This window comes from Asparagus officinalis, chromosome 8 (assembly GCF_001876935.1).
Source record: "Asparagus officinalis chromosome 8, Aspof.V1, whole genome shotgun sequence".
NCBI lineage: Eukaryota > Viridiplantae > Streptophyta > Magnoliopsida > Asparagales > Asparagaceae > Asparagus > Asparagus officinalis.
In genome coordinates this window covers 44,587,077-44,607,106 of record NC_033801.1, presented here as the reverse complement: position 1 = coordinate 44,607,106, position 20,030 = coordinate 44,587,077, and positions in this window count along the sequence as shown.

The window sequence follows — 20,030 nt, the reverse complement described above, 5'->3', positions numbered from 1 at the left end:
CTTATGTCACAAAATGATAGGCATAAAGGGTATGCACAGAGGAAAATAAGAAAGAGTTTTGATTCTAATGATAGGGGTGATATGGGTGATGATGGAATTTGTTTTGATTATGACGATGTATCGAACATTGGCAAGGAAGCTTCTCATATTGTCGAGGCTGTTGTGCAAACAGAGAAGGAGGCAGAGAAAGGTGAATGTTAAGAAATGGAGGTTGCGTATGTGGAGAAATCTGTGCATAGCGAGGAGGATAAGAAAGAGGAAGAGAGAGAAGATGAGAAGAAAGAGGAAGAGCAAGAGATGGAGAAGAAAGAGGAAGAGAAGGAGGCAACGAAGGAGGAATGGCAAGAGATGGAGGTTGAGAATGTGGGGAAAGCTGTGGCTAGTGAGGAGGATAAGGATCAGGCGGAAGAGAGGGAAGAAACTTGTGTCAAAGGGTATTAGGGGACCAAGTACCAGAAAGAGGACTCACTCACATCTAGTCCGAACCCCTTTCACTGAAGGAAAGAAGAAGGACGATCGTTCAGATATAATTAACATATCACCACACAAGGATGAAGAGAGGGAGAAAATCAGGTTCTATTGTAAGCCTGAGGAATGCACTTGGGATTTTCTTGGGAAGAGGAAAATCAAGAAGAAGGAGGAGGCTCTATTGAAGTTGCTAAACGAGGGTATTCCCAACGTTGATGATTTTAGCATACGTGTGATTGATAGTGAAGGAACCTTCGTTCACAACTTTAGAGTGCCTCAGCATATAGCAGCAAAGCTCACACCAGACGAGAACAGATGGCTCTCTCAGTTCTGCAATGAAACAACCCATCAGTAAGTTTAGACATTCTGATTAACCGTGGCTACATTATGTTAACTTTCATTGTTACATGTTAATGATTATAGGTTTATGTTAACTTTTGTTATTACATGTTAATGATTATAGGTTTATGTTAACTTTCATTATTACATGTTAATGATTATAGGTTTATGTTAACTTTCATAGTTACATGTTAATGATTATAGGTTTATGTTAACTTATACCTATTTGTGCCAACGTTTGCCAAATCATGTTTATATTTGCAAATCCAGTTAACATATAGCCTGGTTTATGTTAAAATTTGGATCTTATTGTTATGTTTCAGGTCACGTATTATTGTTAAGACATTGAACAGCAGCGTTGATTCAACGGAGCTTCTGTATCTTCTACGTGGAGGGCGTATCGATGACCATGCAAGTTCAATATGCTACTCTCAATATGTTAATCTTTTACGCAATACTTGGATTTACTGCGTGTTGAGATGTTATGCAATCTAATTTGCATCTTCTGTTAACAGGTCATGGAAGCTCTTGTAGATAGGCTCAACACATGGCTAGAAAGACCAGAAATTGGTTCTGTTGACATAAAATATGGGGTCGTGTCAGCATTTTTCTGCGTAAGCATTAGCTTCAAACACCCAATGTTTTTTAACTCCTGTTTACAAATGGCTTATCATTATTTGCTTGGCAATACAACATAGCATTTATGCAGTGAACCCAGATTACGCACATTTATACACCTCGTTCATACAAAAGCATGTCGCCGCAAATAAATCAGTACTCCTTATCCCGCTTGTGCGGCATGACCACTGGCATGTTGTTGAAGTAAGGTTGGACGAGGATGTTATCAAGCATTACAGCTCTGCAGGCCACAGTGCATACCTAGAGCCAGTAAATAAAGTAATTGATTTCATGGATCACATGAAGGCTGGTTTTGATCCCAATAATGTTTGGAAGAAGTACCGATATGAAGCCGCCCCTTGCGAGCAACAGCGTGGAATGTTAGTGTTTGACACACTTAAACATTTTCATTTTATTCAGCATCAAATATCTAACTATCTTTCCAATGTATATGATGTAGGTTTGATTGTGGGCTTTTCATTCCTTTATATATAACGGCTATAATACAAGGGACTGATACCAGTCAGGTAACTAATCCCACTGACGAGGCCGACGTCATCTGTGCCAAGCTTGCAGCTGAACTCCTAATTGAAGGATGGGAACAGAAAAATTACGTGGATGGGCTAGAAAGGGATGGGTGAATGATGTCAGAAACAGTTATGTATTGTGCAGATTGTTGTGGGAGCAAAACTAACAGGCATATTAATTTAGATGTATAACTAGACACTAGTGGAAAATTTGGTTTTACCTACGGAAAAATAGCGACGGAAATTTCCGTCGCTATATGCTACGTTATAGCGACGGAAATTTCCGTCGCTATTTTTCCGTAGCTAATGTAATTATAGCGACAGAAAACATCATTTTAGCGACAGAATAAATTCTGTCGCTAAAAAAATTACGACGGAATTTTTTTTCGTCGCTAAATTAATTTTAGCGACGGAATTTCCGTCGCTAAAAAATTTTTAGCGATGGAAATGCCGTCGCTAAAATTAACAAGGCCGAAAATTTTTTGGGCGCGGGCGCCCAAATTTTTTGGGCAGCCTGCGCCCTTATAGCGACAGAAAACATCATTTTAGCGACAGAATAAATTCTGTCGCTAAAAAAATTACGACGGAATTTTTTTTCGTCGCTAAATTAATTTTAGCGACGGAATTTCCGTCGCTAAAAAATTTTTAGCGATGGAAATGCCGTCGCTAAAATTAACAAGGCCGAAAATTTTTTGGGCGCGGGCACCCAAGTTAGAGTTAACATATAGCTCTGAAACTTAACCATTTATAGTAAACATTAACGTATACACGTGATACTTAACCAAATTCAGTTAGAGATGACAAAGATGATGGATATTAGAATCATACAAAAACAACACAGGAAGAATGGACAAAGTTTCTATTTTTCAACTTCGCGGTTTGCTTGCTTCAGTGCTTTCTTCAACTGCTTTGCCTTGACCGCCATATCATCTTCAACGGGGACTTCTGGGCAATCTGGAATATTCCTACTTACCATTGCATCTTCACTGTGAGCCCAAGCGAAAAACTTGCATTGCCTCTTTGGGAAATTTGCACATCCCCAGAAGTATCTACCCTTGTTCCTCCCATTTTTGCACTGCCTCATGGGTGTTGGAATGTTACAAAAACAACATACCTCTTCCCATGACTGAACACCCTCTGACGTTTTCATCTCGCAATCTCAAGAGGGAATGAAGGGAAAGTTAGAACTTCTATTAAGCTTATAACTTTCCTATGTGCACATTTTATATTGCATAAGGAACAACTTACTAGCCGTTGGAATATGGCTGTTTGAAATGACTGGTTGCTAGCCGTTAGAACAGTGACTCATATGTTGGAGAAGTCACCTATTTAAACTCAAAATCTTGACATGACAGGTGAAGATCTGAAAATGTCTCTCATGCTTGCAGTTTCTATTAACAGCATGAACAAAATGAATCTAACAGGCATTATCACAGATTACAAAAGTACAACGCTATATACTTAACAACTTTAAAACCATCTATATGTCTCATACAAAAGTATTGTTGTTAGAAGCTGAAACAAGACGCATAAACAACAATACTTTTGTATGAGACATATAGATGGTTTTAAAGTTGTTAGTTAGGGTTAGGTGATCGAGGGTGGGGTGAGGGTGAGGGGTGAGGGGTGGGTGTGAGTTTGAGGGTTAAGGATAGGGTTAGGGTTAGAGGAGGGTGAAGGTGAGGGTGAGGGTGAGGGTTAGGGTTGGGGTTAGGTGAGGGTTAGGGTTAGGGTTTGGGTTAGGATTAGGGTTAGAGGAGGGGTAGGTGAGGGTGGAGGTGATGTTGAGGGTGAGGGTTAGGGTTAGGGGGGTGAGGGGTGAGGGGTGGGTGTGAGTTTGAGGGTTAAGGATAGGGTTAGGGTTAGGGGAGGGTGAAGGTGAGGGTGAGGGTTAGGGTTGGGGTTAGGCGAGGGTTAGGGTTAGGGTTTGGGTTAGGATTAGGATTAGACGAGGGTTAGGTGAGGGTGGGGGTGATGGTGAGGGTGAGTTTGAGGGTTAAGGTTAGGGTTAGGGTTAGGGGAGGGTGAGGATCGATAATTGGTTAGCGTAACTATTATATCATTAATTACATAGAAACTACACACACCGTACACTCATATTTTCGAGCCGTAGAATACCCCGTCCAATAAATACTATATATAATCTCTTTAGGTGAGTTTGAGGGTTAAGGTTAGGGTTAGGGTTAGGGGAGGGTGAGGATCGATAATTGGTTAGCGTAACTATTATATCATTAATTACATAGAAACTACACACACCGTACACTCATATTTTCGAGCCGTAGAATACCCCGTCCAATAAATACTATATATAATCTCTTTATTTACTTGTCACATACGCGTACATGATCGGTGGCGGATACGAAACCATCTTGTTCGGTCCGATAACATTTTTGTACGCGTATGTGAGAGGGGGCTTATATATAAATATTTATTGGATCTGTCCAGTTTGGATGGGTTAGGTATGTAAACATGGCGTGTATATGTATTTACTTGTGTTCTTGTGTACTTTCTTTTCGTCAGAGTTTTGGAGTTCACACAATTCATGTCGACTCTGCCTCAGGAGGCTCAGGAGGCATATAGGAGACGGTTTCTGTCGTCACAGGTAATATATATACTTTGCTTTTTTTTAATTAGATGATATCGTACATACTGATACACACTGATACAAACTGTTACACACAAACCCTAACTCTAACCCTAACACAAACCTCAAAATATATACTTATAATGTTTTTATGTGATGGTGGTGTTGATGGTGTATGCGTGCGTAGTGTTGGTGGTATTGGTTGGTGGGTTGGTTGGTGGGTTGGTTGTGGTGTTGTGTAGTGGTGGTCGTTATGTGATTGGTTTGTGGGGGGTTTGGTCGTGGTAGGGGGGAGGAATGGGGATTGGGTGTTGATGGTGGTGATGGTAGTGATGGAGGGGGAGGGGGTGTGTAGAGTGTGATTGGTTGGTGGGTGGGGGCTTTGGTCGTGGTTGAGGACGAGGAGTGGGGATTTTGTTGTGGTGGTGGTTGAGGGGGAGGGGTAGGGCGAGGGGGAGTGTTGTTGGTTGGTGGGTGTGGTTGGAGGATTTGTAGTAGTGTTGTGGTGTGATGTGTGGTGATGTGTTGTGCAGTGTAGTGTAGTGTTGTGTTGTGATGGTGTAGTGTTGTTGTGTTGTGGTGTTGTGGTGTTGTGTTGTTGTGTTGTGATGGTATAGTGTTGTGTTGTGGTGTTGTGGTGTTGTGGTGTTGTGTTGTTGTGTTGTGATTTTGTGGTGTTGTGTTGTAGTATATTTATATTTGTACTCTTATTAACGTTTACACACACTTGTTAACATTTGATTTATTTTTACAGGCCGGGACTTCTTCACAAGGTGCAGCCGGGGGTAGTCATAATGTGGCTGGTGTTGAGGATGAGGATGATGATGATGATGATCAGGAGGATTGAGTGTCCTTAATATAACTTTGAAAACAATTTCTTGTGTTGTATAAACAATATTTATTATGTACCTGTCGAGAAACTTTTACTCGCTTTTATTGAATTAAATGTGTGATATATGCGTGAGATGTGATATTTGCGTGAGATTGAAGCTTTCTTCTGCTGATTGAACAGGTTTTTAAAAATTATTATCGATATTGTACAGGGTTTTTTCAATTTTCAAAATATTTTTCAAATTATTTTTTTTAAACTTTTAGCGACGGCAATTCCGTTGCTAAAAACAATTTTAGCAACGGAAATTCTGTCACTAAAGTTGTATTTAGCGACGGAAAACATACACGAAATCACATCTGGACAATTTTAAAAAACAATAGCGACGGAAAAACCGTCACTAATATTTCATTAGCGACGGATATTCCGTCGCTAATGAAATATTAGCGACGGTGTTTTCGTCGCTATTGTTTTTTTAATTTTTTATTTTTTAAAAATAGCGACTATTTTACCGTCGCTAATAAACCATCACTAAAATTTAGCGATGGAATTTCCGTCGCTAAAAGTATTTTTAGGCACTCCTGTTATAGCGTCGAAATGTTAGCGACGGAAATTTATTTGTTCCGTCGCTAAAACTTTTAGCGACGAAAAAACGACTTATAGCGACGGATTTTTCGGTCGCTAAAAGATGAAAATCCAGCAGTGAGAGAAAGGTTGTGTAACTAGTTGCTAGTTAAGATGTTATGTGGTATCAAAACTTTTTATTTAACTGGTGGGTAGGTTGGACGAGGAGATGTAAGAAACTGGTTGTTTAACTGGTTAACAGCGGAATCTTTGTTGCTAAAATGTTTGAAATGCAATACATAACAGGGATGATAAGGGATGATAGTATATGTCACTGATGTTCCGACACAAAACTTGCATTGGCTGCCATATAAGTATGAAAGATAACATATAGCGCTGAAAGTTAACCACTTTCAATAAAAGTTAACCCGTAGCTCTGAAACTTAACCACTATCACTAATAGTTAACATGTAGCTCTAAAACTTGACCACTATCAGTTAGAGTTAACATATAGCTCTGAAACTTAACCACTATAAGTAATAGTTAACATGTAGCTCTAAAACTTGACCACTATCAGTTAGAGTTAACATATAGCTCTGAAACTTAACCATTTATAGTAAACATTAACATATACACGTGATACTTAACCAAATTCAGTTAGATATGACAAAGATGATGGATATTAGAACCATACAAAAACAACACAGGAAGAATGAACAAAGTTTCCATTTTTCAACTTCGCGGTATGCTTGCTTCAGTGCTTTCTTCAACTGCTTTGCCTTGACCGCCATATCATCTTCAACGGGGACTTCTGGGCAATCTGGAATATTCCTACTTACCATTGCATCTTCATTGTGAGCCCAAGCAAAAAACTTGCATTGCCTCTTTGGGAAATTTGCACATCCCCAGAAGTATCTACCCTTGTTCCTCCCATTTTTGCACTGCCTCATGGGTGTTGGAATGTTACAAAAACAACATACCTCTTCCCATGACTGAACACCCTATAACGTTTTCATCTCACAATCTCAAGAGGGAATGAAGGGAAAGTTAGAACTTCTATTAAGCTTATAACTTTCCTATGTGCACATTTTATATTGCATAAGGAACAACTTACTAGCCGTTGGAATATGGCTGGTCGAAATGACTGGTTGCTAGCTGTTAGAACAGTGACTAATATGTTGGAGAAGTCACCCATTTAAACTCAAAACCTTGTTCTATTAACAGCATGAACAAAATGAATCTAACAGGCATTATCACATATTACAAAAGTACAACGCTATATACTTAACAACTTTAAAACCATCTATATGTCTCATACAAAAGTATTGTTGTTAGAAGCTGAAACACACTAGTCACGGATGAGCTCATTGCAGGTTGCTCTATTGTGACCTTCAACTTTGCACCGATAACATTTGACGGGCCGTTTGTATATGGTTCTGTTGTTTATGCGTCTTGTTCTATTTCTTCCCCTCCTCTTAGTGGTAATTGGTGGCAAAATCTGGATTTCATCCTTGGGCACACTCCGCTTCTCATAGTCTGGTATGAGATATAATATTTTGTCGTAGCTCTTCTTAAACGCTTCTATGGACATGAACAAATCATAATATTGATATACATCTCTTTTCATATAAATAATGATTGCACAAGCATGGACACAAGGAATACGGGTTACGTCCCAAGCTCGGCAAGTGCATGTCCTATTCTCCAAATCAACGTGAGTGGTTCTATGTGATTGCACTTCGAAAATATCCTCTCTAGATTGCCTAATCTCTAAAGTGCGCCCTTTTTCCATATTTTCTCTAACAATCTGCTCAGCTTTAGGACAAAGATAGCTTGTCCACTTACACGCCATTATCCGTCTGTTGTTCATGCGAGTCATAAGTTGTTTTCGGATATGCTCCACCATTTGCAGGATACGTAACAAACGGGCTTCACGTATCCAGCTGTTAAAGGATTCTACGACATTAGAGGTTACATGGCTATATCTGCAAAGGACAACATATAGAAAGTATGATGGGCATATAATATGTTATCTTCTTAACAAGTGACCATAAAACTTAACCTATATTGCTAAAGGCTAACATAAAAACATCATAGTTAACATATATTGGTGAAAGTTAACATATATCAGTGAAGGTTAACCTATAAAAAGGATATTTCACATATATGCATAACAGTTAACATCAACCGCAAAACGTCATAATGATTGAATGCATACCTAATGCCAGGGAAGAAGGCATTTGCCCAATGCTCTGGCGAGTAATTAATTGCAATCTCATATGTGACTGGAGTCATCTCATAAATTTCCTTCATGTAGTCGTTCCATTCCGCTATAGTGTATTTATAGCAAGCAGTTTGGAGCAAATTCCCCAAAACCTGTGTGTCCTTTGCCTTCATTCCCAGATCCTTGAGCTTTGATCTAAAATTTTCAACTAGATGCAGAGTCCTTTGCCTTCATTCCCAAATCCTTGAGCTTTGATCTAAAATTTTCAACTAGATGCAGAACGCAGCGTGAGTGAATTGCTTCAGGGAAATATTCTCTCACGGCTTCTCGAATCCCCTTGTCAGCATCAGAAATAATTACCAATTGGTGGGGGGGATTGTACGGGTCTAACCTTTCATACAGTATAGACCACAGGCCTTGTAGGAACCATCTCTAATTATTAACATTTTCTTGATCACATATACAATACGCAAGTGGAAATATCCCTTGGTCTCCGTCGTAGGCTATGGCGCTCAGAAGCATGCCTTTATATCTGTCTTTCAAAAAGGTCCCATCCAAAAATAAAAGGGGTCTACACCCATTTAAGAAACCCTGGATGCAAGCAGCATAACATATAAACAGTCTTCTGAACCTTCCTTCATTCTGGTCAATGCAAATGTAGCTTCCTGGATTCGTTTGCTTCACCATTTGCTCATACCTATACAACAATGCCGCTTCTGGACATGTAAATAAATATAATACATTGGAACATAAGGGTAACATATTAACATTAAAGCGCTACGATAAACATTTGCACACAAGTTATAAATTAACTGTAATATTTACCATCTTAATTGATCATAAGCCTCATAGCTATCACCATACATATCCTGTTGCGCTCTTTCTTTGCCCCACCATATCTTACTGTATTCAAGTCTCAATCCAAATCGAGTGAGGAAGTCCTTTTGCGCATCAATTGGGCGGATTTCAGGTCGTGCCTTTAATACCGGTCGCAATTGGGTTGCTATGAACTTGCGAGATTCCCGTGATTGCCCTGACAAGTTAGAATGTTGTCCGCAACTGTGTTCATTCACAAACCTTTTGATTTCCATTCTTTTATCATTTTTAACAGGAGCTGAAAAGAGCATCCAAGGGCATCCATACGTCTCCTTATATCGACAACAAACACGGATACATTTGGGTTCTTTCTTTAGAAATTCATATTCAAATTTTTTGGCCATGGAATAGTATTGCAAAGCTAGTCTCAATTCAGTTATGGTTTCAAATTGTTGCCCCTTTTCAGTTGTTCGCTGGAAAATTCGTTGCTTTCTTCATTGATGTCATTGCTATCTTGAATAACAGTTTTTCGGTTACAAAAGATCCGGTCTTTTTTAGATCCGGTTACAATGAAAATCAAAAATAAAGAAAATTAAAAATTACAACTTTTTCTCCTTGTGAACAAATCGCGAGCTCCTGTTATTCGGTCACTCGCTTGCGTGGGTTGTTTGCCTGCGCCGGGGTTGTTTGCCGTGGACCACCACACGATCTAGATCCGGACAGATCTACGCAGTATAACGGGTATTATTTCACAAAGGAAATAATAGCCGGGGAGGATTGATTCACCAAGGAAACAATCGTCCAAGTCTCGGGATCTAAGACCAAGCTTAGATCCGGAGTGTAACAACGTAGATCTGAGATCTTGATCCCCTCGAACTCCTGCCTTTTTTGTGATGCGGGTGCTCGCCGAGAATCAGATCCGAACGTCCAAGTCTTCAAGCCTTCAAAAACTCCAAGATGAGGTCTCAATCCGGCAGAGTTTCGGCTCTCCAAAAGTTCTTCCAAAAAGTCCTCCCAAATGATGAATGACCCCGCCTATTTATAGGCAACCAGATCTGTGCATTTGGCACAGATCTGGGCGGCCACCTCAGGGTGGCTCGGCTCATGCCGAGCCACCCTGGGGTGGCTCGGCCTTGGCCGAGCCACCCTGAGGTGGCTCGGTTTTGGCTTGATTCCGAACGCGTATGGATGCATTCTGTCGCTTCTGTGCGATTCGTCGATCTCGTCGTCTCGTTGGTTCGTCGGTTTGTGCCGAGCTATGCTAGGGGACCTATAAGCAATTTTATATGCCTACAGATACCCCCTCCAAAGTTTTCCAGTCTCGTTCTTTTATAGAGGAGTCTGGAATACTTTGGATATGACTGTCCCAACCTTCAATCGGTGTAACGGGCTCTTGGAATGGCTTCTATTCTCGATTCCTTCAATCCTCCAGGCTATTCGGTGCTTTGTCGAATGCTTGAGAGGGTTCCGGTGCTGCATTTATTGTCTGACCGTTGTCGGAATTTTTTGAAGTCGGTCGATTCTTGATTTCCTGGCTTTTTAGCTCGAATTAGTTGCTTCAACATGGAATTGACCATCGGTTGACGGCTTTGAATCTTCATTGTGACGCGTTGTCCGGCGTTTAACACAGTTTACACTCGTAAGTATTTAGGAGTCTACACAGTTTAAGCTCTTAAGGAGTTAGAGCGGGGAAGTCTAGTTTATACTCATACACTCTTGGGAGTTATGTTGAGTTATCCTTAAGAATATTTAAAAAAAAAATATTCTCCGGAAACTTCTCAACAAAGAGGAGGGAATAGTTTATACTCGTATACCTTATTGGAGTATTCTTTAGGTTCGAATAATCTGAACCGGCCCAAAAAAATGTGCCAAAAAGGCAGTATTTGGGTTCAAAAATCTCTCCGACCCTTCCAAATATATGGTAGAGGGGTTAAATAGGTGAAGGACTGAACCGTAGGTTGATCTAAAGTCGTTCCAATGCTTAATTCAGCTCCAATTTGAATTCTGGTTCAAATTTGGTTCAAACTGGTTCAATTTGGCTCAAACTGGCTCATTCTGGTTCAATCTGGCTCAATTTGGCTCATTCTGGCTCAATCTGGCTCAACCTGGCTCAATCTGGCTCAACCTGGCTCATTCTGGTCCAATCTGGCTTGGTCTGGTTCAGCCCTGGTCTGGTCTGGTTCAGCCAGATCTGGTTCAAGGCTATAAAAGGGGTTTTTTCTTTTTTTTCTTTTTCTTTTTTTTCTTTTCTCCCTAGGGCCGGCCGAACCCCTCCCCCTCTTCTCTTGATTTCTCTTCCCTCGAGCACCCATTCTCTTTCAAACCTTGATATTTGTCTTAGATCTAGCTTTCCTTTGAATCTTGGACTGAGCCTTCCTTTGGATCTTGGACTGAGAAATTCCCCAAAAACTCCAAATAAAAAGTTTCTCTCAGGCCCCTCGAGCGTGTGGTTCAAGTTTCCTTAAAGGTCTCGCCTTTATTGGATTTTGGGCTTTTCTTCAGGTAAATCATCCGCCATCTTGATCTATTTCATGTTTGATCTAGTGTATGGAGTCGCGGGGTCACATATAAGGGTTGAGGGTGTGATTTGATGCCTCAAACTTGCCTTTTTTGGGGTAAAAATGGGATTTTTCCTTTTCTAGATCTGATCCTTCAATTTACCTTGCAGGTCTCTATGTCCCGTATGGCGAGGGGTCAATCTTCTACCGCGCCGACTGATGGCGCCCCTCCTTCTTACGCCGGTGAGCTACTTTTTCTGGAAATTTACAAATTAGTCCATTTTTCCTTGGAAATTTGCAAATTGGTCCTTTTTTTTACTCCCCGTTGTTCTCCTTGGTGAGGCAACCGGGAAAAGCCTTGATTCTCCTTGGTGAGGATCGACGCTTCAAAGATATGTTTTGCTTGGTCAAAACACTATCTCATAATAAATAAAGGGGGCGTTTTGTCGCTGCGTTGTGCCTTATAAGGCAGTGATATATTGTCGATATACCCTATCTTATGAAGGCGCAACGTGGCCAAAACCTCACACCCTTTATAAGGCAATGACTCTATCTTACCCCTTCGTAAGATGAGTTCAATTTCCTTTTATAACTGGAATTAACAAACGTTTAATTGCTTGTTCTCAGTTGAATACCCTTCTGGAGCGTTCTCATCTCACGCAGTATACGGGCGTCGTGGCGAGTATTATTCGACCTCCGACGATGTTTCCCCTATCCCAGTCACTCCTCAGTTCGTTTTGGGCACATCGACTGAGGTTGTCCAGGCGGTGAAGGAAGGTGGGCACCGAGCTCTTCGACAGTTGATTACCGATGCACCTCTTGTGAAGGACGCCAGTTCCGTTCAGTCTCTCAGGAAGACTGATTTTTTGTTTGGTGATTCTGTCAGAGATCCCGATGCAGCGTTTATTGACGCCGAGCAGTGGCTTCATAAGGCTGGCAGTAGTTTCCTGTATTTGCCGAAGATTCCTCGACATCGTTCTTTGACTGAGCTTAGGCGTCAGGCTGTGAAACGGGAGATGTCGTGGCGTTTGACAGAGGAGCATGAGAGCGTTCACTGCGGCTACATTACTCATCAGTAACGAGTTCCTCGCCACCGCTTCTACCTTGAGGAATCGCCTCGCTGCTCTAGGACGGGAGATGCCTGCGACGCGTCACAGGATTTATGGTTGGGTCCATTCTTTGGACAAGTTTTGGTGGACCCGTATGACGACGTATGTCTTGAGCCGATGGGGCGAGGAGTTGCACGCTTGTGGTTTATATGCAGCCGTTCGTGCCACCATGTATGGCTTGCCTGTCAGCGCAAGGCATTTCTGTGCTTTGTTCGAGCTTTATAATTCAGATTCGAACACTTTTCTGACCCGGCAAGGGGAATTGGGCTTGGCTCTTCACGAGATGCACAGGATTTCTGGCTTACCCATGGGACAGATGTTGTATCAGGAATACTTTCCCTCCAACCATGAATTAAGTCTGCTGAAGGATCGTATGCCCGATCGCTACGAGACTCTATGGGATCTCACTTGTCACTATCATATAGCTTTGGCGCAGTCTGAGCCTTTAGCAAAGAGGACTAAGACATTCGTGAGTCTGAAGCAGTTTGCCAATTATTTGTTCAAGAATCTGGAGAGTAATTCTGGCGAGGCTATTTGTGAGTTGGCCCCACTTACTCCCTCAGGGGTGAACATTCTGATGAAGAAGATTGACGCTCATTCTTATACCACTAGCAGTTCTGAGGGTGGTTTTCCTGCAGGGACCAAGTTCAAATCATTCTTGTGGCATGCTACCGCACCGATTCGACCCATGACCCTTCTTGCCGGTTTCCTCGCTATTTGGTTAAAGAAATGCGTGGTCTCGTACCAGTCTTGTGACGCTCTGCCCTTGGAAGTACTCTATCCAGCAGTTCAGCTTGCCTACAAGAAAGAACTCTCACTTCTTCCGGTGATGGTGGCTAACATTCACCGAGGACTTCGACAGCTTTCTGGTGCCTTTACACGGAAGGAAAAGGAATCGCCGACTCAGATTCCCACCCTTAAGACAGAGCTCCCGTACACTTACTTGATGGCTTGGTTTGTCCTTCACCGTCCCGATATGATGTCGGTACCGAGCGCCACAGATCATTCCGTTCCTTTACTACAATTGCTTGAGAACGGCAAGTGGGAGGGGCGCGGATTTTCTGACGTCAGGCAGCAGCTGCAGGTCCACAAGTGTTGGACATTTTCCACTTGCTTTCCGCAGTTCTCCGGACGATACGGCGATAGTTTGACAGATGAGGAGAGGCCGAGAGAGTATCGAACTCACTTGGACATCGGGTGCTTTAACTGGCTGGTAAACATTAGGCCAGGTTATTTGACTTTTCGGGTGAGGGATCAGTGCTTCATAGAGCCATATCTACCCTGTCGATTCGCTCGTCAGTTTGGCTACGATCAGCTTTACATCGGGAATCCTCGTCAGCAGCTTCGGGCCCACGGTGGTTTGATAGATGGTCTCCGTGCGTGGTTGTGGACCGTGACTGGCTGTACTGGTGCTAAATTCAGTCTCCCGAGTGCTGATCGGCAGTTGAACCTCACCTTCTTAAGCTGCAAGTGGTTGTTAGCAGCCAACAAGACCATCCCCGTGAAGCCGATTGCAGAGCTAGAGGCCGAGGAAGCTTCTCAGGTTGATTCCCGTAGGATTTGGGAAAATGCCCGATCACAGAGGACACGGAACAAGACTCGTCGGATTGACGAAGAGGGAAAGAAGACCTTTCATTCCGCAGACGAGGCTTCAGGCGGAGATCCTGAAGGTTATGAAGACTTTTCCGAGCGAGGTTTGCTATTCATCTTTTCCTTCCATCTTCTAGAAATATTGAAACTGACTATGGTTTGATGTTTCAGGGACCACAGTTGACCAGGATGAAGAGTTCCGTCCCCCTCCCCAGGCGAGACCTTCGATTATTGTCCCTGCTGCTAGGCGGAAGAGATTAGCCCACAAGCCGCGTGCAGCTTCCCGAGCATTTGATATGGACTTGGCTGGCGATGAATATATATGTATATATATATATATATGAGGAATATGGGTATGCTTGGTATTAAGCACAAATTTTGTGCTTGGTAGTGAGGTGACACAATCCCCTTCACTCATTCAAATGGGGGACCACATTCACATGAGTTGAGGAGTTATATATATGTACATATATACATACATACATATATATATATATATATATATGTGTGTGTATGTATGTATGTATGTATGTATGTATGCATGCATGTATGTATATATGTATGCATGCTATATATATTTATATATATATATATGAGAAATATGGGTATGCTTGGTATTAAGCACAAATTTTGTGCTTGGTAGTGAGGTGACACAATCCCCTTCACTCATTCAAATGGGGGACCACATTCACATGAGTTGAGGAGTACATGGAGATATGCAACCATTTATATATATATATATGAGAAATATGGGTATGCTTGGTATTAAGCACAAATTTTGTGCTTGGTAGTGAGGTGACACAATCCCCTTCACTCATTCAAATGGGGGACCACATTCACATGAGTTGAGGAGTACATGGAGATATGCAACCATTTATATATATATATATGAGAAATATGGGTATGCTTGGTATTAAGCACAAATTTTGTGCTTGGTAGTGAGGTGACACAATCCCCTTCACTCATTCAAATGGGGGACCACATTCACATGGGTTGAGGAGTACATGAAGATATGCAACAATTTGAATGAGTGGAGGGGATTATGCCACCTCACTACCAAGCACAATTTTTTGTGCTTGGTACCAAGTATACCAAGCATAATTTTTTCTGCTATATATATATAGCAGAAACCATTCGATATTATCTTTCATTATATTTTTTGTTTGCATATTAATTTTGAGATGTAATAAGTGGAAATATATGCACGCGACAAAATCGTAAAATTGCTTTGTCATTTATGGTTAGGTTTAGCGTATATACTAACAGCGTGCTATGAATCCTGTGTTTGTGGGTTGGTGGCCTTAGCACTATAATTTTACTCTAGATAAAAAAATAAGTATGTGCACATTCATCGTCTTATTGTCAATTCCATGGTTCTTAGATATTTGTAGTCTTGCACTATAAAAATATTCTCATCTATATCACCTGACATGGTTACAAGGGAGCTGTACCTGTGTTGGACATGTTTTTTGTATGGTTCCATACCCAAACGGCAAAGACAGATGGCTTCAATGAGTTTCTTCGGTTGTTTGAGGATAGAGGAGGTGAAGACTTTTACTCTCATTTTCCTATTTTTTATTGTTTTAATCGAGGATGGCATCACTTTCATATGAGGGTAAAGTGAGGGATATTGGACCATGCTAGTAGGTGTTGGCTTTATGAGCTTTTGTCTTTTCTTAGTAGAGATGAAAACAACACAAGGGTAGCGCATGGAAGCTTTGGAGAAGTTGGATTTTGAGGTTTGTCTTTTGTGGGATACAAAAGACGTAGGCTCCAAATGGTTTTGTTTCATTTGGGAATTTGAGAATAGGTAGATAATTGAGTTGTAAAATTTTAATTTGTGTATATATGTATGTGTGTATACATCTATGTATGCGTGTGCGTGTGCGTGTGTGTGTGTGTATGCTTGTGTGTATGTTGCTGTGTCTGCTTATGTGTGTGTACAGACGTGCGTGTGTGCTCACACACACGTCTCTCTCTCTCTCTTTTGTGTGTGTGTGTCTCACCTAATCCCCTTTCCCTATTCTCAGTCTGCGTTCTCCCTCTTCACCGTCTTCCATCTAATGACGGCCACCAGCAAGAACCCCACCGTAGACTCCTTCCACACTCCGTCGCCTCCCTTCTCTCTCACTCTCATCTCAGCTTGCCTCTATCAGAGGTCCACCCCTGTCCCCTTATCTTCCGTCTCTATCACCACGGCCCCCTCCCATCCTCAGTGACCCTCCTAGACATTTGGTTATCGCATTTGGTGAGTTTTTGGTGCATTTGTTGTGGGCTGGTTTGTGATGAGGAGCGAGGAAGAAGGTAGGACCTTGTAAATTCAGTTTGTAATCACGGAAGGTTGTGTTTATTTGATGAAAATTGGATTTGTTTCAGTTGCAATTTCAGTTTAAATCGTTTTTTAACCACCGTGTTGTTTGCAATGGTTATTAATCCAAATAGGTCGATTGTGCTGTTGATCAGTTTGTAGCCATGGTGTTGTTTGCACTGGATATGAATCCAAAATGTATCAGATTGTTGTGATAGAGCATTATTTGGTGGTGATGGTATGAAGATTATTAGTTTTTGTAGAGCTTTTACTTGTGTAATTAGTTCATACATTGTTTAGTCCTTCTCGTGCTTATGCTTGTGTAATTGTGAACGAGGCATCAACTCGTAGATAATTGTCAACAGACTGATTATTGGCTCTCGAAATATGACATGCTATTTATTGCCTTCCCCAAGGATTCACTCCATCGTCAACCCCATGGAGAACACTTAGATGATTTTGATTATGATATAGGCAATGTTAGAGAAGAGTACTAACTTATATGATTGATTACCAAAATTCATGTAGTGTCTCTTTACGCTTGGATTATGAACATAAGGAATTTAAATAATATTACCTTATGTTCTTTGATTTGTTTTCTTAAGCCTCAAAAGTATTTTTCCTTGAAGTTTCATAGCTAATTACACAACTAATCCTAAATTCTTATCTTTTGGTCACAAGACATACAAACTTTTTTACCGAAATAACATAAGCACAGTGAAACACAAATGAGATCAGCCAGCATGCCAAATTTCATCTTTCAAAAGGTGCATTATATAAACATCAAGGTTATCGATAGCAGATAGCGACGAGCAGCGCTGAGGCATCGCTAAGGCTATTTGGGGCTATTACAGCAAAATAGCGGTAAAAAGCGTAAAATTAAATAGTGATTGAATTTAGATATGTATAACTATTCAAAATAATAAAAAAATTAAAGAAAAATCTAAAAAAAATCTAAAGGTGCATATTTGATGATTTAAAGAGATCCTAAACATGAAATAGACATGTAACAATCACATAATATCGAAGACGATTAGATGAGGAGTCAAAGAGTAGTCATCTTCGAGACAATTAGCTGAGTGGTGAGAAGACTGTAGTAGGAGGGCTCACGACGAGAGAAGGTGAGAGGAAGTACTGAGGGAGGTGCTGGAGGCTATGGGAGGCGGCAGAAATATGCCGGAAATCGTAGGAGGCGGTGGGATGCAGTGGTTGCGGGTTGGGTTTAATTAAAAAAATAAACCTCAAACCGCTTTTAAATAGCGGTCAAAAAGCGGATTTTACCCGCAATCACCCGCTATTCACTGCTATGGCGCACTATTGGCAGCTTTTGCGAGCGAAAAGTGCATATTTCGCAATAAGTCACCGCTATTGGGCAATAGCGTTGCGGGAAGAGACCGCTAATGCTATTAGCGTCACTATTGCGGTGCTATTTACCGCATTTATAACAGTGATAAACATCAAACTAAGTGATCTTGAGAACATATAGAACATATACAGTAAGCAAGTAAATATCTTCAAAATAACAAACAATGATAAAAATTCACCTTCTACAAATTACAATTGGACAGGTTACATAAAAGTAGAAGGTTATCATTGCTCCTCAATGATCAAACATTTTAGGCCTCAAGTTAACACTCATTGAATATACAACTCTATCACTTTATTTCTTAGTCATTTCATCAAATGCATCCCATGCTAGTTCAGCTTACTTTTAAAGCATTTCATCGAACATAGTCTAGTGAGCATTCAAATAAATTACGAGGTGCGACATTGGAGGTAAGACTGTGAATATGAAGATGAGACAATCATTGAGATGTGAGGCGGAGTGTTCTGAAGCCTGAAATCATGGATCAATCGCCTTAAATTCAAAGCTTCCGAATTGAGCTCCGGCATGTATAGCTGCTGCTCGCGAATGAAGGTAATCTCAATTGGGATTTGTGTATCTTCATCACTGTCCTGACCGTTGAACTTGTATTGCCTTTGCTTGTTGGTTAATGTTAAGCGCTCAGTCTACCGTACGTGATGTCCCCGTAGTCGCCCATTTCATGCTGGAGGCGGTGTCAGGGGCACCTTAACTCCTTACACCCTCGGCTCCTGAGGCGTGGGCCGTGCCCCTGTCTCGGTCGCCTGACTTAGCGCCTCTTTCGTGCGCAGGCACGAAAAAGCTTGGGCCGTGACGTCTGGGATTTTCCCGGGGAAAATTTTCCCTCCGCGCGAAGAGCTCATGATTCCCCGTCAGCGCGCCGCCATTTATTCGGATTTCCCCCCTTTGGTTTTCCTAATAAATATAATAGTGAAGGGGTGAGGAGTTATAGTGTGTGGAAAAACTTGTGGTAAAAACAATTAGGTTAGTGTGAGTTTTCTTTGAAGAAAAGAAAGAGTGATGAGAGAGAATTTGTAAAAGTTTGTAATTCTCATCGCTCATATGAAACCACCCCTCACCCGTGGACGTATGCTAAGTTTTGCCGAACCACGTAAAATCTCATGTATTACTGTTTCTGGGTTGTTGGCATTGCTTGTAGATCCCTCAAAATTTCGGTCTTGCCGCTCGATGAGAGGAAGAGTGGATACTCTTCCAACTTCGGCTGAGGATATTTCCGCTACCTGAGTCTAGAGTTCCTTTCGTACTCAACAATTGGCACCGACACGAAGTCTGCACCGATGAACTGACTAAACACTAATCAACGTGGACAATAAATTAAAATTATACGCTAAGGATGCGAATCATTAGGAGTGAGTAAGGAAGAATGTGTGCGGCGACGCAGTGAGTATATAGAAGCAGACTGAACACAACGCACGAAATCATTGTAGTACCTTGAGCCCTAATGGTTGAAGGCACTACGGAGTACTGCAGGACCCGCATCAAGGATATTTGGATCGGCACTAGTATACGCTCGGAGACGGGTGTTTCCGTTGAACCTCCCCCCCCCCCCTCATTCTGCTTGCCTCTCTACTCTCACCACAGAACACTCTCTCCCCCCCCAGTCATAAGAACAAATCGGCATCTTTTCGCTTGGGCTAACCGCTTCATGGCGGAGCTACGGTCAGGACAGTGATGAAGATACACAAATCCCCGCAATTGAGATTACTTCATGTCCGCAGAGCAGGCAGCTATACATTGCCGGAGCCCTCAATTCGAAAGGCTTTGGAAATTTAAGGCGATTTGGAAATCCATAGATTTCAGGCTTCAGACACTCCGCCTCACATCATCATGATTGTCTCATGCTTTCATATTCACAGTCTTACCCTCGCAATGTCGGCCACCTCGTAATTTATTTGATGCCTCACTAGACTATGTTCGATGAAAAATGCTTTAAAAGTAAGCTGAACTAAGGGCATGGATGCATTTGAATGAAATGACTAGAATAAAGTGATAGAGTGTATATCAATGAGTGTTAACTTGAGGACTAAAAATGTTTGATCATTGAGGAGCAATGATAACCTTCTACTTTTATGTAAGCCTGTCGCAATTGTAATTTGTAACAGAAGGTGAATTTTTAATCATTGGTTTAGTTATTTTGAAGATATTTACTTGCTTTATGTATATGTTCTATAT